This window comes from Cryptomeria japonica, chromosome 7, assembly GCF_030272615.1.
Source record: "Cryptomeria japonica chromosome 7, Sugi_1.0, whole genome shotgun sequence".
Classification (NCBI taxonomy): domain Eukaryota; kingdom Viridiplantae; phylum Streptophyta; class Pinopsida; order Cupressales; family Cupressaceae; genus Cryptomeria; species Cryptomeria japonica.
Genome location: NC_081411.1, coordinates 460,581,974 through 460,603,853, shown reverse-complemented (window position 1 = coordinate 460,603,853; position 21,880 = coordinate 460,581,974).

The following is a 21,880-nucleotide window of genomic DNA, read 5'->3' as shown; positions in this document are numbered from 1 at the left end:
TCATCAACCATCTTTTTATAAGGCATTAATTTTTCGTCATTTGTTTGATAGTCATCATTGATTTGATTAATGACGAGTTGAGAGTCTCCAAAGACTTGAAGTTGTGTAATGTTCCATTCTATAGCCATTTTGATACCTATAACCAAAGCTTCATACTCTGTTGTGTTGTTGGTGCATGAAAAGCTTAATTTGTATGCTTTTGGGATTGTATGACCTTGTGGTGTGATGAATAGAATGCCTGCTCCTGATCCATGCTGTGTATATGAACCATCAAAGTATAGTTGCCATGTTTTTGTGGTGACTGTTAGGATATCAGCATCAAGAAACTCAATCTATAAAGGATGATCATATTGAAGTGGTGCCTTAGCTAGTTGATCTACAATAACTTGTCCTTTTATAGCTTTTCTATCAACATACTCAATATCAAAATCACTCAGGATCATGATCGATTTTACTAGTCGTCTTGTTAAAGTTGCTTTGCTGAGTAAATATTTCAGAGGATCAATTTTAGCTATCAACTTGATGGAGTGAGATAGTAAATAGTGTCATAATTTTTGAGAAGAAAAAACTATTGCGAAGCATGCTTTTTTTGTTGGTGAATAGTTGATCTCGTATCCTACTAGTGTTCTACTGATGTAGTAGATAGCTCATTCTTTTCCTTCATTATCCTGTTGTCCAAACAAAACTCCTAATGATGCTTCAGTGGTTGATACTTAGAGAAATAATAGCTTTTCTAGAATTGGTGACATTAGGATGGGTGGTTGTATGAGATAATCCTTGATCTTGTTCAATGTGTCCTTACATTGATGGTCCCACTTGAAATTAACATTTTTGTGCAATATATGAGTAAATGGTTGACATTTATCTGCTAGTTGAGCAACAAATCTTCTGATTGACTGGAGTCTTCCTTGGAGTGATATTAGTTGACTGATATTCTTGGGAGATGCCATTTCCATTATTGCTTTAACCTTAGCTGGATCTACTTCGATACCTCTAGTTGAAACAATGTATCCCAATAACTTTCCTGAAGTAACACCAAAGGCACATTTCTTAGGGTTTAGCCCTAGCTTGTATTGTTATAACCTATCAAAGATCTTTTCCAATATCTCTATATGTTCTTCTCTATTGTGTGATTTAGCCAATATGTCATCCACATAGTCTTCCATGAATGTATGCATCATGTCATGAAATATAGTTGTCATAGCTCTTTGATATGTAGCACCTGCAGTCTTTAATCCAAAAGTAATGACGTTCTAGCAGAAAGGACCCCATGGACATGTGAAAGTTGTCTTTTTGTTATCTTTGGGTGCTATTTTGATTTGATTGTATCCAAAGAAACCATCCATTAAAGAAAACATGGAGTGTCGAACAATTAAATCTACAATGATGTCGATGTTAGGCAAGGGAAAGTCATCCTTTGGACATGCGTTATTAAGATCTCTGAAGTCTGTGTATATTCTAATGCTTTTATCTGGTTTTGAAACCATAATGATGTTGGATATCCATTGAGGATAAGCTACAGGTCTGATGAATCCTACATCCAATAATTTCTTTAGTTCTGCTTTGACTAGGAGAGCAATATGCGGATGCATTTTTGTTAACTTCTATTTGACTGGTTTGGCGACTGGACTAACATTCAAGTGATGCATAATAAGCTTTGGATCTAACCCTGGCATGTCTGTATATGACCAGGCAAAATTGATTTGTCGTTGTTTGAAGAACTCTATATATTGTTGCATTTCTTCTTCTGATAGAGAAATCGCTGGATGAAGAATCTTTGGTTGCTCTATTGTGCCAATGTTAACTGCCTCTGTTGGTTCGAACAAAATGGATGACCTTTCTTGATAGTACTCAGGTAAGGTGTCAAATCTCCTATCTTTCGGTGCCTCGATGAGGTTTTCACCGTTAGATTCGTCCTTCATTTTTACTTTTTCCGGACCTAATGTTTCCAATAAATGGTTTTCAGCATTAGACTTGATATTCTTTCTTTTTTTTCACTTTTGCGACTAGGACATTTGGCACCCACTTGACATGGTCATTTGGAAAGGTATCAATGGTGGTATGTCCTTCATTTTCCCAATCAATAAGCTCAGGGTGGATTAGAGGTAGGGGATCTTCAGGTTGGGATGTTTCAAGGGTTTCAAGAGTCATGATGGATGTATCAAAGTTTTCAATATGTATGTTGATGTCTAGAATGGTACTCTCATCAGAATGACCTCGCATAATAAACTTCTAATCATCCTCGGTTAAGTCCAAGTCAGCCAAATGTGATTCTAATTCAAGTGAACTAGTTCCTGATGTTTGTCTTGCATACGTGTGAACTATATCAACTTCTATATATCCTTCAAAGCAATTTTCTTCAGCTAATTCTTCAGTGTGATAGGAATCCCATTCCCATTCATTAGAATCTGTATCACTTGCAGCCTGCAGTCTACAGATTTGATCATATAGCATTTCTTTTGCTTTTTTGGCTATATCTTTTCTTCTTTCATATTCAGCTTCCTCGAGACTGAGATTGAGTTCTCCTGGATTTATATTAGCTTCTTTCTTGTTTTGATTGAGATTTAATGTTGCTTGAGAGATGATTTTGGTTTGTTTCTCTTATTGATTTGAAGCTTGCTTCTTTAAGCCTTTTCATGTTTGTTGGTGTTTGTTGCTTAGCTGATGTTTCTTATTTTTCAATTGCCAATTTTCCTTGTCTTTTTTCATATTCCTCTTGTTGTTGACTAAAAGATGTGTCTTCCGGTAGAGTGACTTGTCCATACCCTAAGCCCATTTTGTCTGTACTTTGCTGAGTGTAAGGTTGGATAGGTTTTGAGATACCTTCTTTTCTTTTTCCTATAGGACCTGTTCTGGTATATCCCATCCTTTTGAGAATGTTAAATCCTTTTCCATACTTTTCTGTAGGTATGCAGACATTGTTGATATTTTGTTGAAATTATTCATCCTTGTATAGCTATTGTAGCACATCTTTGTCTTTTGTTTCCTTGGATAAGGTTCCAACACTAACAAATGCTCCATCAAATATCGGAAGATGTTTTACAATTGGTTGTTGTAGACACCCAAAATTATCCAGTCTAATTAAATAAATATTTTATTTATTTAATTAATAGAAGAATTAAGCTTAGATAATTAAATAAATATTTTATTTATTTAATTATCTAAGCTTAATTCTTCTATTAATTAAATAAATCTTTATTTATTTAATTAATTCATTTATCCTCTTCTAGCCTTATTTCTCATTTAAATAAATACATTTATTTATTTAAATTATCCTTTTCCTAAATTAAATAAATATCTTATTTATTTAATTGATCTCACTCGTTCTATTAATTAAATAAATCTTTATTTATTTAATTAATTCATTAACCTTTTCTACCCATGACACATGTCATTCATCTCTTAATTCATACACTACCTACCCCTTTCATTGTTTTATTATTTCTTTTACCTACCCTCTAATCATAGCCGACCTCCTTTTACACCTCTCAATCTTATCCCTCCATTTCATATAGTGTCTTCTATATAAGGAGATGCTTCCTTCATTATCAAACCCCCCATTGACTACTTGACTACACTACGCTTTTGAACATAGGCGATCCTACTTGTAACCACATTTCCATTCTTTGTTGAGCTCTTATGCAGACATAAAATCTGAGAGCAAATATATCAAGCAAGATCAATGAAGATAGGAAGAATGGAGATCCAAACCCTATTGGACATGTGATGGTATAATCTTTGTGATTTCATTTGATTTGCATTGTCTTAGGTAATCTTCATATGTTATGGTGGATCTTTGTTGTTGTTAGGCTAGGGTTTTGTGGTTGAATTCATTTAGCCTTCCAATATCATTATTATTGTTATCCATTTTCACCATATACAGTTGTTGTTTAGAGTTTGATGGTTTTCCAAAGGATTTCAGAGAAAGTGGTAATTGTGATATTGAATATTCTTCATTCCCTCTATCTCTTAGATGCATTTGTTTTTCCATACTTGATAGAATAGAAGCAAATGATTGTTCTTTGGATTGTGTGCTTGGAGATGATACCTCTTTGTTATGTGGAACAATGACTTCTTGGGTCAGTTTTAGATTGCTGCAGTATTGAAATGGATTTCAATATGCAGATATTGTGATTTCTTGCCCATTGTAGGGAAATTTTACACACTGGTGATATGTTGACAGGATAGCTTGCAAGTCATGTATCCAGGGTCTTTCCAAGAGTACATTATATGATAAGTCCATGTCTAGAACTTGGCATGTTGTGTCCTTCTGGAAAGTTCCCACTCTAATGGGTAGTATCATAATTCCCTTGGAGGAATGTTCTTCTTCATCATAGGCTTTTATGGTGATCTTTTTCCAGACATCAACTAAATCTTCTGAATATCCTAATGCACGAACAAGACTCAATGAAAAAATATTTAGGCCAGCTCCACCGTCTATTAGAACATGTTTAACGTGCATTTTGTGAATGAGGACTTCAATATGCAAAGGAGAATTGTGAGGATGTTGTAAGGGCATGTCATATTCTTCAGTGAATGATAAGAAGTGAGGAGTTGTGAGGTGTCCCACCATGGTTTGGAATTGAACTATATCAAGATCTTTGGAAACTATTGTATCTACTAATGCTCGTTCTAGAATTTCTTTGTGTGCAAGTGAAAGCTTTAACAATTCTAAGATGGATATTGGTCCGGGTGTTTTCTGCAATTGATCCACTAGACTGTATTGTTTGATAGTGGATGATGTGTTTCTTGTAGGACCCGGCAAAACAACTTTGTCTTTGCTTCTTGTGATAGCATGAGCATGTTCTTGATTTTGTTTTTCTTTAACTACAATCACGTTTACCACATTGTCATATGTATGAGCGTAGTTTACCTTTCCTTTACCCTTACCATTGTTTGTTGTTGATGATTCACCTTTCTCATAGTTTGGAAGCAGAGTTTTAAAAGTTGTATGAGATTCATTTGTTGTGTGTCCATCCAGAGTTATTACTCCATTATCAATCATATCTTGTATGATATGTTTCAACTTCTGACAATTATCTATATGATGTCCCTTGTTTCGATGGAAATTGCAATAATGGTTATCATTCCACCAAGGTGGTTTGATTTGAGGTTCGTGGTTCCTTTCTTCTGGTAAAGTGATCAATTTGTTTGCGAGAAGTGTCTTTAGTGCTAACCCAAGGGATTCACCAATGTTTGTAAATTGTCTTTGAAAGAAAGTTTTGATAGTTGCTTTTTGGTGATGGTTGTTTTGTTGAGCCCCTGCTGAGTAAGTGGATAAATTAAAAACCAGTTGTTTTGGTTTCACATTTTTGTTATCCACTTTTCCATTGTTGACAACATTTTGATTTCTATTCCAAAACTTTGGTTTATCATTGTGGTTGTTGTTATTGGCATTATTGTTATTAGGAGGATGGACTCCTTCTTTGTATATTTTCAACTCACCTTTCTTTATCATGGCTTCCTCCATTCTGAATCCATTATCGATCATTTTTCTAAAACTTTGATTTCCTTTCATTTTTAAGTAATAACTCATTTGATCATTTAAGTTATCGATGAATGTGTCCATTTTTTCGTATTCTGGTACTATACAAGGACACCGCAAAGCTAACCATCTCCATCATTGTAAGAATGTCATGAAAGGTTCTCCACTCTTTTGTTTGGCATTACATAGGTCTAGTATTGTTACTTCATGTTGTATGTTGTTAGAGTATTGTGAAACAAACTTATCTACCAATTCTGAAAATGATCTGATTCCAGGTGGAAGTTTGGAGAACCATTCCATAGCTAGTCCAGTTAAGCTTTTTGGAAATAATCTCATCAAGTATGTATCACAAAAATTTGGTTTATCATTGTGGTTGTTGTTATTGGCATTATTGTTATTAGGAGGATGGACTCCTTTGTATATTTTCAACTCACCTTTCTTTATCATGGCTTCCTCCATTCTGATTCCATTATCGATCATTTTTCTGAAACTTTGATTTCCTTGCATTTTTAAGTAATAACTCATTTGATCATTTAAGTTATTGATGAATATGTCCATTTTTTCATATTTTGGAACTGTACGAGGATACCGCAAAACTAACTGTCTCCATCGTTGTAAAAATGTCATGAAAGGTTCTCCACTCTTTTGTTTGGCATTACATAGGTCTAGTATTGTTACTTCATGTTGTATGTTGTAAGAGTATTGTGAAACAAACTTATCTACCAATTCTGAAAATGATCTGATTCTAGGTGGAAGTTTGGAGAACCATTCCATAGCTAGTCCAGTTAAGCTTTTCAGAAATAATCTCATCAAGTATGTATCCTCATGTGCAAACTCCATACTCATTATGCAAAATTCTGATATATGATCTTGAGGGTCAGTGCTTCCATCATATTTTTTGTATCTAGGAGTTTCAAAACCTATAGGAAATGGTATCATGTTTAGGTTTTTGTCGAATGGATAAGGACAAATTTCTTGAAGTGAGTATCGTCTAACATTTCCTCTTTGCATATCTTGAATTTGTGTTTGCATTGTTTGTAGTTGTTGTGTGAGATTTGTGATAGTATTATCAACATGATTTGTTCTTGCATAACCTTGATTTTGTATTCTAGGAGGATCTGAATCTCTTCTTGTTTCATCTCTACCCCTTCTTGTATCCTCATTAGATTGAATGTTATTCAGAATTTCTACTTCATCTCTTTTGGGTATGTAATTTTCTTCATTGGTTCTGGTGTTATTAGGGTTGACATGTCATTCATTTTGAGACCAAAGATATCCTCATATTGTTCATTATTGGGAGGAGGATCACTTTTCTTTTGTGTCAATTTGTTTACATCAAAATCTTGGGGAAGTGTAGTACCAGATTTGGCTAACTTTAGGAAATATTTTTCTTTTTCTGCCTCCAACAATTTCTACATAAATTTATCAAATTGAGGATCCTTTTTGACGTCTCTGATATTTTGTTATGTTATTTCTCCTTCAACTCATATTTCATCTTCATGTTCCATGATTATATTTGTTTCCAATGTTTTGATTTCAGTCTCTGCGATTCTTCGTCTCTGAGCTCTAGTTAGAATGGGCATACATGTGTGTTAGATATTGTGCTAGAGTTCGATTGTCCAAAAGTTGTTTTGGGTAAGTGATCAATTGTCAAGGTAGATACACTAGAATAATATGACATGAAAAGATGATTCAAGTGTTTAAAAGTTTTCAAGTTTTTCGATCTTCGATTTAGGAGTGCAATGATGGTGATTTGATAAAAACCAAATCCAGTAGGAACAATATATCCTATGAAATGGGACAAGATTGTCCTGACCAAATGTTTCAGTTTCGTGATAAAGGATGATTGATCCTGATGAGAAACTATGTTTGAGTGATCATTTTACCAAAGAGGGTGATAATGCATTTTGAGATGTTTAGGTTTTGAACTTGTTAAGGGTGAGCACTTTGAAAATCTTAAGGTATTTATCTTCTAGAGTCTGATTTTGATGGATGATAACATGACCAAGCAAATCAAGAAGACAATTTAAGTACCGAATGATAGATAATAGATGTTTATGAATACTGCAAATTGATCAAGCAGAATGACATCCCTGAAAAAGTCATGCAAAGTAATAGCTCTAGACTGATAAAAATAGAGACTCGTATGACAATATTTCATGAACCATATGACAAAAGATACAAGACCAGATGACAAATCAGAAATTTCCTTTGAAAGAGAAAAGACTTGTACGACAAAACATATATCTCGTACGATAGATCGCCTGACTCTTACGACAGAGAACATGACAATGAAAAATATGTTTGTTTTTGCCGAATTTGATTAGTGAATTTTGGTGTTTTGCTTATGTTTTCTAGTTTTAGATGTCAAATTTTTCAATTTAGGGATGAATACATAGCAAACACATGATGTGATAAGTGACTCCAAGAATGCTAAACCCTAAGGAAATTGGCTAAGGAGAGAAAAATTTTGGTTGCTGACTTAGGTACACACCCAATAGCTAATCAGAATACTGTCACTGAGCATCACGCAATGGATTCTCAACACTGTATGATCCAACTCCAAATGCTAATGGGGACATGATATGGCAAGTGTCTTGGGAGAGTTACTATCTCTCTTGCACAAAGATTATCACCCTTTCAGAGGTGAATCGGGTAGCTTCTATTTTAACCAGAACTAGTAAGGGATCCGTTCGACGCGTCGAGGTATAAACTCAATTAAGAGGTCTCACAGCCTTGAAAACCAAGGTTTGATATACCTAAAGGTATGGAGGAGAGCTATTCCCAAGCACTGTCACTACTTTTATTTTCATCAAATCATATTTATTTTATAGTGGGTTGGATTACTTGACGTTAGTCATTCCCACTTAGGTCATTCCCCTCACACCGACCATAATGGCTTTAAGAGTTTTTAGCTCCTCAAGAGGACAGGCTTGCTAAAGATACACACTAATGAAAGAAAAAGATGAGTCTAGCTTTCTGATCACCTAAGAAAGGTGAGAGCATACTCGCCTATCATCAAAGACACAAAATACATGATTGTTCATTTTTATCCAAAAAGACAAGTGTGCCTAGAAAACTTTAATGAATACACAAAGTTTAGTCAAATTCATAGGCAACCTGCAAAATAAATCTGTTAGAAGTCATTGACGTGTTTTCAATTTGGTCTTTGACAAGTGTATCTTCGTCAATCGTCCTACAAAAAAGAGTTAAGCTGCCAAAAATCTCATAAACAGAACAAAATTAGCATTAGTCATAATCAAACTAAAGTATGAAACCTGAAATGCAATCTGCTCTCAGAACATAGAAGCATAATTTCATACGACAAAATTTACCTGATCATACGAGCCACCTTCTAATACCGTATGAGTCGGGATGAGAGCTTGCACGACACTGTAATTTTCCTAAAGACTTGTACGACACAAGATCTCTTGTCATTTCAGCTCACAAATCGTGTCGTAATATGCCAGAAATGAGTTTGTACGACATTCTGATATAGACTTGGCAGAGATGAATGTGGATGCTACTTGAGAGGCCAAAAATGATAACTCCGGCCCCACGGTGGGCGCCAAAATGTTATGCCTATGAAGTGTGTACATGTTATATCTGCAGCCGCAACACAAAATACTCAATAAATCATTACAAGCAATGGTTAGAAAATTAATCAATGAAAGATAAAACCATAGCTAATCGATCTATTGTCTCCTAGTAAATGCGAGTATGAATTTTGCTCTCAGATCTAGTTATGCAAATTTCAGTGACTTGACTACACTTAAATGGAGGATTTAAATGATAAAGATGCATAAGCTAGCAATGATAGCATGATTAAGCTACATGATTTCATGATTATTCTAGAAAATAAGCTAGAATGAAGATGCAATTAAGCTAGAAATAAGATAGATTTAAGCTAAAATTGGTCATGATAACAATGATAAAATGATAAACTAAGAGCTATATGACTATAGTAACAATGCTTGAATGCAAGTGAGATGGGATGATTATTGCTCCAAAATGAGGTCTATTTATAGGATTTCTAAGGCCAGGGTTGAGGTGGTAGGAATCAACGGTCAAGATTAAGGTCTGAAGATATCAATGGTTAAATTGGAGGTGATTAGAGAAGAGGTTGAATTAAAGGGAACAATTGGAGGTTGGTAGGAAAAGGGGTTGGATGAAAGGGGACAATGTCATCTCCATGGTGACAAGTGTCAAGAAGCTTCTAGAAGAGATTGGATGAAAGGGAACATTTAGTGACAAGTGTCACAAAGCTTTGCTCATGAGAGGGAAAAGTGTTCAAGAAAAGGGGACATGGTGGTTAGGATGTGCAAGCTAGGCTGGTTAATTAAACCCGGGGTTAGATGGAATGAGTTAGGTTTAGAAGGGGTTAGGTTAGGTGGTTAGAAGTTAGGAGAATTTGAATTTAAAAATTCAAATAATAGGAAAAGGCTAATTAATCTCAACAACTCATAAATTGATTTGTTTTAATTAATTATGGGATTGTGAAATAAATTTGATGATGAATTTGATGGGGGGAATTAATTCATTTGAATTAATTAATTAAAGGGGATTATGAAATGAACCTATTAAATAAATCCTTAGATTTATTAATAAGTAGATGAATGGGAGAATTTAATCAAATTGCTAATGAATTCAATTAAATTAGGGAGGAGGATTAATTAAATAATTGCTTATTTAATTAATTATCTTCAGACCATTTTTAGGTGTATACAACTGCATGTGGTACATAGGCTACAATTTGGGCATTTACCAAATAAGTCCTAAATACTTTAACAGACTTGACAAAAGCATATGCCTATTTTTCCATAATTTTTTATTTTAATTCAGCAACCTGCAATGATTTGTTGTAGAAGGCAATCAAATGCTTATAACCTTCACCATCTTTTTGTAATAGTACAACTACTATAGTATGATATGAAGCGAAAAGAAAATAGTGAAAAAGGCTTACTATAGTCAGAGGACTTAAGCATTGGGGCTTCCTGAATAGCCTTTTTAATCTTATCAAATGCTAGTGTTGCCTCTTCATTCCAAACAAACTTGGCATCCTTCTTCAAAAGCTTCACAATGGGCTTGACAATTTCAGTAAAGTTTGCAATAAATCTTCTGACAAAGTTTGCTTTACCCAGAAAAGACTGAATTCCTTTAATATTTTCAGTTGAAGTGCCCTGTTGATAGCCTCAATTCTTTCAGGGTCAATTCTGACTCCCTCCTTAGATACAATGTGCCCTAGTAACTTTCCTTCAGTTACAGAAAAGTGGCATTTTTTTGGATTTAAAGATACACCAAACTCCAAGGCATTACAAAATATTTTTTCCAAATGACCATAGCGGTCATCTGCCTTCTTTGAGAAACATGTCAGACCATCTTGGTAGACAACCATTATGATATTAATAAATTCCTTGAAGGCTACATTCATAGCCCTCTGAAAATTTGCACCAGCATTCTTCAAACCAAATGGCATTCTTACATACACATAGGTTCCCCAAGGGGTAGTAAAAGCAGTCTTAAAGTTGTTCAGACTCTTTGACTAATACTTGATTGTAAGCAGAAAATCCATCCAGCATTGACAGTAAATAACAACCAGTTACCCTTTGTAACATAGCTTCCATGTTTGGGGATGAATAATTGTCTTTAAGGGAAGCAACATTCAAGTTCCTAAAATCCACACAAAGCCTTATGTCCCCATTCTTTTTTCTAACAGGCACTAAATTTGATACCCATGAAGAATGCCTTATAGGCTTTATAATACCCCCTTCTCTTAGCTTAATCAACTCTTGCTGCATCTTGGGTTCTAGGAGGGGGTTAATGGGTCTTTTCTTTTGTCTAAAAGGCTTAGCATCAGGATGCAGAGGTATTTCATGTTGAAATAAGTCTTGTCTATACACCTTCAAATATTCATAGGACCAAGCAAAAACATGTTTGTACTTCCTTAGAAAAGTAAGGAGGTTAGTCTTAATATGGGGAGACAAGTTTCTCGCGATATACAATAACTTAGAGGAAGATTATGTACCCAAGTTTACCTCTTCCAATTCCTCCAACTTTGTAGATGACGCTTGATGTAAGTGATCATCACTGTAACTGAACATACCCTCTAGTTCAACTAGTCTCTTGGGTATTTCATTTGTCTCTAACTACACTATGTCACTTCCAAAAATTGTTTCCTGTCCATCTACTACCTCCACCAATGCATTACAATCAATCTTTTGACCTTCTTAGTCATCTATGCATTGTAAAAATCTAAGGATGTCTTCATCATCCTTAAAAAATTGCCAATTATACACATTATCTGGGATGGCTGGTCTAGCTTTTGTCTCAATTATTGAAACTCCAGTCAATGTTACATCATCATTTTTTAATGCAACATTAGCTAAAAAATCTGCCATAATGTTCTTAGACCTTTCAATCCAATTAATGGAAAATGCATCAAAGTGTTTAATGACATCCCAAACAGCATGCTTGTACTTTTTTAACTTTTCATTTTTAGATGCATACCTTGACCTTATCTGAGACACTACAAGTTCAGAGTCTCCATAAACCCTTAACAACTTGATCCCATGTATTTTAGCAATTTCTAAGCCTAATAACAGAGCCTCATACTCAGCTATGTTATTTGTACATTGGAATGCCAACATAAAAGAATACTTGAAGGTAATACCTGATGGGGAAATAAAGAGCACTCCTGCTCCAGACCCTTCTTTAAAGAAAGCTCCATCAAAATAAATCTGCCATAGGCCTTATTGTTGGGATTTTAGCTCATCAACAATAGGATCAGTATTCTTCAACTAAGGCTGAATGGATTCAATCCTAAAGTTATCAAGATCTACATCTATCATGCAATTAAGCATGTTTGGTTCTATTTTTTCAATAACCACTGGGGCACGTGGTTCTTTGTACAATTTTATAGAATTCCTATTCACTGGGATAGTTGCATATGATAAATCTAGCTGAAGATGCCCTCCAACAATAGTAGACCACTGTCTAGATAGAAACATGCCATAATGGGGCTTGGTGTCTGTGACTATTACATCCCTTTTATAAGTAGCTTCAGGGAATGCTATTATTTTTACTTCTACATCTTTCATAGTACCCACAATAGGCACTTCTCTATTATCCATAGCATAACATCTCCCATATGAAGTGTGTACTGACAAACCTAGAGTTCTCATAACCCCATAAGGAATTACATTAGCAATTGCACCAGAATCTATCGTGCAATTTTTTATCAATTTGTTATTTACTAACAGTGTGACATAAAAGGGATCAATCTGAGATGCCTCCTGATTAATAGTGGTGCCCACATAAACTTCTGGGACCTTTTGTTCCTAATCCTTCTCATCTTTTGCATTTCCTATTTTAGAAGAAGTATCCACATCTGATATACTTGAAATCAAAGAAAAAGAAGCCTCTCTATGTTCTTTCATTTTCAACGGCTCTATCAAAGGTACTGAAACTTTCATCTGTGTTAAAGCTTGGGTCATATCAAAAGTAGTATTAATATTAGACTCAACATGAGCTTTAACCTTCACTATCTTTTGGTGACTTGTTCTCTTGTCACCAGTAGTCTCTGCCTTATTACCAGTGGTATCAACAATATCAGGTTTCCCTGAATTACTTGACTGATTAATTTTAGCCTGACTATCTTTGACAGTAGTTTTGTTTTCACTGGTCCTCTTAGAAGAAACTTCTTTAAAAAACATAGAACCAGGCTTACCCTGATCTTCATCATCTTTATTGCTTCTTAGATTATAGTTATGCTTAGCTTTGGCGATTGCAGCCTTGGTGAGATTCTTGACTTCCTCCTCACTAGGCCTTCTAAGATGAATCTCTTGATCTTCTATTGTGACTACATTCAAAGTAGGATGCCAGACAATTGTCAATTGCCTTTGGAAATTTGCATTGCTTCTAGAGACATCATATTCACTTGCTTCATCTTCTGAAGACTCCCAGTCACTGTCCATAGTATACTCAAACATATTGACTACAGGTTCACCCTCATTTCTCATGGATTCATTTAGAGCTTGAGTCACAACACACTGATAAGGGGAATGTGGCCCATCACATGCCATACACCAAGGGGTGTTTTCCATATTATGTACACTTTCTTCCTTTAAAGGATCAGGGGTGTCTTGATTTTGTGTGCCTTTTGATCTATCTTGCACATGCTTGCCATCTTTCCATGTAGTGTTATATGGCATATCATGCAATCTAGTAGGTCTATCATGCCAGTTGTAGTGAGGCTTCTCAAGTTTACTTACTTTAGCAGTAAGATCCTCAACAACACTCATTAATTTCTTTATTTTATCCTCTTCTTTAGAGGATTTATTTTGTTGTGGTTTTTGTTTCTGCCACAATCTTCCATCAGTCCTTCTTCCCACTTTACCTGATACTTTTCTATTACTCTCTACATTGAATGCAATTCTGAAAGCATCTCTTAAACTATGTGGGTTCTTATCTCTGAGAATGTAATCCATCTTAGGATCAAAGGCATTGTAATAAGTGGTTAGACATACATTCTCATCTAACCTCATCCATTGAAGGACCCTATGTATTGCATTTTGAAACAATGCATGTAAATTTGTAGCATCATCATTATCAGACGTCTTGATATTGTTAAATTCATTGAGCATGAAGCTCACATTTGTCTTATCTCCATATTTCTCTTTAAAGAAATTCTTGAATTCCTCCCAAGAACTAATGTCATCTATAGGTAACCCTCTATACCAATCTCTAGCATCCTCAATCAAATATTGCACAAACAACTTCATGATGACATCCTCATCACCAATTTCATAGTCATTAATCATATCACCAAAATATTTCAAATTCTCTTTAGCACTGATAGCATTGTTCCCAGCAAACTTCTGGAGTCTATCCCTCATTTCAATAGGGACACGGTTTGGATATCCGAGAGTTCCATCAAAATACAATTGCCTATACAACTCAAAATTTATAGGTCTCCTTTGAAACTGATTTCCAATAAAGTTATTTCTAGCATTCACCCTTGGGCTTGAACCATCAACTATATGAGTTTTATGACTTTGATTATGGGATGGTCCATGACTAGTTTGGTTTGCTAGAATTGTACTTAAGGGAACAACAAAATTATTTGCGGTAACATTTTCAGATTGGTTAACGGGTGGGATAGCATTTGTTTTCATCATTGGTTGAGTATTTAACAGAGAGGCAAAAGTATGTTGAGATGTAAAATTACTCTGATCTACAGGTGGGAAAGTTATAGGATGAGCTTTTAAGCAATGTATCTTTGTTCTGAACTCAGCATTAAGTGCTTCTATTTCAGCCTTTTCTAACTCCCTTTGCATGTTTTCATTTTCTTTTCTTATCCTTTCTACCTCAAACTCATGTAAAGTAATTCCTTGGGGTCCTTTTGCACTTCCTGACAGTAATTCCATAGATCTATTTTCCACTACTTTATGCTTCCCTTTGTCAATAATGGGTATGTTAAGTTGGGGATCACTGTGAACCTCCCTACTAGGTTGTACTACAACTTTAGGTGCAGAATCAATTTTAGGATCCAAGACTTCTCTAATAACAAGACCATGCTCTTCACTCCTAGGTTCTTCTTGAGAAAACAACTCAAGACCTGCAATCTGTCTTAATAATCTTTCTCTTTCAATAAGTTTGGCTTTGGTTTCATTCTCCTTTTCCTTCTTTTTTCTCATAGAAATCAAATGATGTACTCTCTTATTGAGAACCTCAATTTCCTGTGACACTTCATCTTGATCTGGCAAGGTTTCCTCTAAATCCAACATATTTAGCTAGTCCATATCAATCATACTGATATTTCCTTCAATAGTTTTGGGAATGGAATTGACCCTATTACTTGTACTATGCCTATCTCTCCCAGAAGCGCTAGTATTAGACAATCTTTGGTGAAAGGTTTGGATATCATCATTAGTATCAAACAGGCCAGCATGAAAACCCATAATATCATGGTCAGAGTCATGAGAAGAGGCATTGGACCTTGCATATATGGGACGCTCAGAAGACTTACTTGTTTGATTACTCTTATGTTTCCATGTCTGATTTGACTGGTTAGGAATAGCAGTTTCCTTCCAACCCTTCTTGACTGGTTCAGGTAACCCTTCATGCAACTTCTCATGAGGGTTTTTATTCATATAAGACCTACTATTCCTTCCCCTATTCATCTTGCTAACCTTTTAAAAGTGACTATGATTTTTTCTAAAAGAACACTGGTTTTTTCCTTACTTCAAAGTTGCCACCCAATATCTTGAGAATAAAATATATGTTAACACAGTGAATCATGTTTATGCAATAAAGACATAGATTTGGAGTATAAGACTTATCTTATTTGACCCTCCCCAGTAGAGTCACCATTTTTGTTATAGTGACTCAGATGGGAAAACTCACTTACAATCTGATTCAACAATCTATACGAGAGATCTTTATATTACTCCCCAGCAGAGTGACCATTTTTTTTTTCTCCATTTTGAAAACCTTTGTTCCCTCTCTTTTTTAAAAGTGAATGTTATTGCCTTTGTGCTGCAATGGAAGAGGACAATAAAAAGTTTGAAATAAAGACAACAAGACAAGGTTTCAATTTAGGAAACCTCCTACACTTTAAGCTTATAAAAGCTTGGGCAGGTGAACCCTTTTATGACTATTTTCTTACAAAAATAGTAAAAGGTTTACAGAAAACCAGTGTACATTCCTATAAACTTTCCTTACAGATTGGTACAACAAAACACAAAATGGAAAGTTGATTTGACTTTTTGAAAAGGACCACAAAATGCATCAAAAAACCAATAGGTAAACCAATGCCTTATCTAGGCAATAGAGTTATCTACAACAGACTGCAACCTGACAAAATAAACTCATACATAAGTCACAAGTTAGTGATCTCTCAACTCTGTATATGCCTGACATATACAGAGTCCTATTCTACACCAAACTTCATTATCAGATCCACACCAAAATACTGATATCAATGATTTTGTTCAAAGTACATTTATATTTCCTCCTTGAGAAAAAGACTTAAAACAACTTCATTAAATGCCTAACAAGTCATTCAAATAAACAATCCTTGATTACTTAAATGAAATGTACACCAGTACAATGACATAGAGACAATACAAGTCTGAGTTCAAATTTTCTGGACTGTATATTTTATTTCTCTATCAAAAGATTACAAGTACATCCTATCTGACTCAAAAATTGCTAAGAAAATGGCCTGTATTAATTTGCCAGAGTTTAGCTTCAAAATTTGTGTCCCCTTTTTTAGATAGTCCTGGTATCCATTTATAGGGATATGGATGCGACAAGCTTCAGACTTCCATAGAAAATAAAAATTCTAAATCCTAAACATAATCCCCCCTAAAAAGGTTACATTTTTTACCATCAAAGAAGGAGCATAACAAATCAGTTAACCAGCTGGAGAAAGGCCAACTGACTACTCAATATTCATCGATCAAGTGTCAGGTGTCTTTGATTCTTCAGAATTCAGATTTCTAAAAAACTGTTGCAAGAACGAACCGCTTCTGGTTGTCCGAGGGTTACTGCATATTGGAGCATCGATTTATTCTTCCTTTGCCCTGTCCCTTTTATCACATATTTACCTTCCAATTCTTGTTGCCTGAGAAAATCACAAAATCACACCTATTTTCTCTACAAATCCCCTTGAATACCTCTCTACAAAAATTAACTTCAAAACAATGTCGGATGGAAACTGCATACTTCTGCCATTAATCCTTTTGAAAATTTAAATTTTGGCACCAATGGACCAGAGAAACTTTCTTCTAAGCACTTTTCCTTTAGTCGTTGATCTGCAATGACTAACGGTCAAGCTTCTCCTCATAGCAGTTCAACGACAGCCATGAGATAATACAAAACTAGCACACCCTTTAACTTACTTGAGCCACCCACTTTAGAACAGGTCCCACCATCTGGTCATTGGTTTGCAAAGGGTATTTATCTTGCAACTTTCCTTCATGGTATAGTGACAGTCGTTGGATCACTTCATTATTATTTAGGCTTTAAGAACAGTCACAACTTAACCACCTGCTTTAATCACCAATACATGACAGATTAAAATTAACTGCCAGGACTATTGGTGTTCTATCGCTAAGTTGCAAGGAATAACATTTTGGGCACTTCACAACCGCGGTACAGTGACAACCGTTGATAGTCCCAAAATTTTACTTGTGCACCACTTGTCCGCCACCTTGCCTTGAGCCAGATCCACTACTTGACCTTGGTTTTATACCCTTTGCTCCGCCACATGTTACCTTAGGCTTTGGCTAGTAGATCCACCTGTTCGCCAACTCACTCGCCATGTTAGCGTCATTAGACCCACCTTAGGCTTTGGCTCCACTTAGTCGCCCTGTCGCAATGGATATTCTAACAAGCAGTTTCCCATCGCGACCTAGTGACCACCGTTGGATCTTATGCGATCGTCATTTGATTTACTCATCTTACTGGATCTTTAACACACTTTGGCCACTTCCTTCTAGCAGGCCCCACCATTCAGTCGCTATGTCATGACGAAAAACCATCATGCAACTTCCAATCGTGGTGTAGCGACAGCCATTGATCATTGAACTACTGACCGTTCGATCTTTAGATTTCTTTCAAGAACTTAGCCGCCACCACTTAACCATCTGCCTTAACTGCTTGCATAACTTTTTGTCTGGACCCACCACTAGTGGTTTGTCACTGGGTCGCAAGAAATAACCATCATGCACCTTTATGTCGTGGTCTCATGACAACCATCAGATCTTCCTCCTGACCGTCCGATTTTCCTTGGACTTGCTCAACTTTTACCTTGCCTGAGCTGTTCTCTTCTCATGGGCCCCACCACTAGGTCACTGGTCCACGAAGGGTATTCATCATGCAACTTCGCATAGCGGCTTAGCGACAATCACCAGATCAACAGGAACCTGCTCGATCTTTAAGGACCGATCACATAAAAGGAAAGACTTAGGACTTAGGAAAATATTGCAAAATATTTTAAAATTATAAGAACCCACCTAAGCCTTGACCTAAAAGGGCCCCGCTTAGCAATGATGTGGCGACCCTTCCACTTAAGTGGAAAAAGGTAATGGGCAAATAGAAGATTTAGAGAAAAAGGGACACAAAGGTTTATTTTTTCAAATGGTTTTGAAATGCCCAAAAACCCTAAACCGTTAGAACCATAATCTTGTAGACAAAGGTCAAATTTCTGAATTTTGTCAGACTCCAACAGCTAATAGGCAAGATTTTCAACATTATCAAAAAATAGTGATAACATGTTCAACTAATTCTGCCACCGCATCTCCCAAAAATAGTGACTTCTAGGTCGAGTTCAGTCATTTAAGTGTGAAACAGAAAATCCACAAGTAATCATGGCTTGACTGCATGATAAATAAAGTTGACCTCACCAACTTTTAGTTTGGCGTGGACACAAGCTCACAAACTCACCTTTTTCCACCACAATTGAATAGTTGATCACCGCTCTGAGATTTATGGTGATCACCTATCTTCCTTCTGCCTTACTGGTGTACTGGTATACCACTGCACTCTATATTACCAGTTCATCCTTTGATTGTAGGTTTGTTGTGCTAGCATCAAGTCTCTTTCCTTGTTTGCCAATGAGGTTCCGGTTCACATACAACCTCAAGTCTTCTTGCCCGAGTCACCTTTTGTGATTTCATCATCATCAGAATGACCGATCTTCTTGAGTGACAGATCGGTTGTCTTAGTCTATCCTCCCTTGAGCTGATTGAACTTTGGTCATTTGTTTCTAATGTTGTTTCCATGTGTTTGCAAGTCATCACCTTTGCTACTAAAATACACCACTCCACCAATACCACTTCACCAGTCAGTGCTAGACATCAATGACAAATCTTAGCTCATATACCGATTCTCGGAATTGACCGATTTTGTAAATGCCAACAATCTCCCCCTTTGGCATTGATGGCAACACTTCATAATCTATCTTATCAATTGCATGTACTTTCTTCATTTATGTACCAATCATTACTTCTACTCTGAGTAATGAATATCTCCTCCTAACACTGATAATACTCTATTTTAGGAACTTTAACCCAATCACTACTTACCAATGCTCAAACACTATAATCATATCTTCCCCTTTGACAAAAATGCCAAAGATTCATTTAAGTACACTTAGAAGACTGCACCCCCTAACCGGAGTAGTCCACACTTATCAATCTAGTCTTAGAAAAAAAAAATTAAAAAATCATACCAAATTGATATAGAGCCCTTTTTGCTTATTTTACTATAGGTAGGGGCATCACCCCCAACTTACCTCTGAGATATTCAAAGGTATCCTTCTTTAGTGGCTTGGTGAAGATATCAACCACCTACTCTTTTGTTGGTATATACTCCAACATCACTTCCTTTTCTTCAACTTGTTCCCTTAGGTAGTGATATTTGATAGTTATATGCTTTGTCTTGGAATGCATCACTGGATTCTTGGATATGTTGATAGTATTGGTGTTATCACAATGAATCGCTACAATCCTTTTCTTGCTTGTCCAAGTTACAATCCTATCTCCAAGAAAGAATGCACCTCCACTAGTGCTCTTTCTTTCATCAATGTTTCCTACCCAATCTGAGTCAATGAAGACACTCAAGCTGAAGTCTCCCTTGTGTGGATACTAGAGACCATACTCATCAGTCCCCTTGAGGTATCTAAATATTCTCTTGACTGCCACGATGTGAGTCTCTTTCGGATTTTAAGAAAATATGGCAACCAAGCCAACAACTTGTGCTATGTCTGATCTACTGTGTACTGCATACTGCAACTTACCGGTCATGGACTGGTAAAGTGTCTCATTCACTTCATGAGTCTCATCATATTTAGAGAGCTTGCAACTTTTAACCATTGGAGTTCCAACATGTTTGCAATCTTCCATTCCAAAAAATTTCATAATTTCCCTTATGTACTTGGTCTAACTAATGAAGATGACATTCCTTAGCTATGAGACTTGCAAGCCAATAAATTTTTTTATCTCACTAATCATGGACATCTCAAATTCTTGCTTCATTTGTTCTACAAAACCTCTGCTCATCTCATCATCTCCTCCAAATATGATGTCATCTACAAAGATCTCAGCAATTATATGTTTTCTTTCAACTCCAGTCTTTAGATACAGGTTACTATTATCATTGGTTTTTTTGAGCCCTATGCTTAGTAGATATGAGTGCAGCCCCTCATACCAAGCTCTTGGTGCTTTTTTTAGCCCATATAGGGCCTTCTGCAACCTGCATACCATATTTATCCCATCTTCATATGCAAACCCTTCTAGTTTCTCTATGTATACTTCTTCCTCTAACACACCATTTAAGAATGCCAATTTAACATCCATTTGGTAAACTTTGAAATTTTTGTAAGAAGCATACACCAGCAAAATTCTGACCCCTTCTAGCATGGCCACTGGTGCAAAGGTTTCTCCATATTCCAAACCTTCTTGCTAAGCATAGCCCTTGCAGACTAATCTTTCTTTGTTTCTTATCACTTTACCGGTTTCATCCATTTAGTTTCTAAACACCCATTTAGTGCCTATCACATTTTTATTTTCCAGTCTAGGCACTAGAGTCCATGTTTCATTTTTCTCAATCTGCTCCAGTTCTTCTTCCATGGCTTTGATCTAGTCATCATCTTTTAGAGCCTCCTTTGTTGTTTTGGGCTCAATTATGGAGAGCATACGTGCATTCTCTCTTGGTCTTCTTCTGGTTAGTACTCCTGCATCTTTGTCACCAATGATATTTTATGTAGAGTGATTATTTCTAACATACTTTGCTAATACCGGTTCATTTCTTGGAGCTTCTTCTACTGGTTGAGCAAGTTCTACTTCACAAGCTTCTTCATTTTCCACTTCAACAGGATCCTCTTCAGCAGGTTCCACCAGTACAGTGTAGTCGAACCCTTTATAGTCCTCTGGTTCACTCTTGCTATCTTGTTCATTTTTCTAGAGTACTCATCTACTCTGACATTTGCACTCTTTGCAATCTTGTCGGTCCTTTTGTTCAAACACAAGTATGCCTTACTCTTTGTGGAGTAACCTAAGAAGGTTCCTTCATCACTCTTGGGATCAAATTTTCCAGAGTACTCATCCCTATTGAAATAGCACCTGCTTCCAAATACTTTGAAATAACAAACATTAGGTGAGTATCCACACCATAATTCATAGGGAGTTTTATTTGTCCCTTTCTTTACCTGTATCCAGTTCAAGGTGTATACAACAGTGCTTATTGCTTCTCTCCAGAAAATATGTGGTATATCCTTATATATCATCAGAGTCCTTGCACAATCAATAAGAGTTTGATTTTTTCTTTCAGCAACCCCATTCCATTGAGGTGTACTAGGTGCAGACATTTGTCTCATAATCCCCTGTTCTT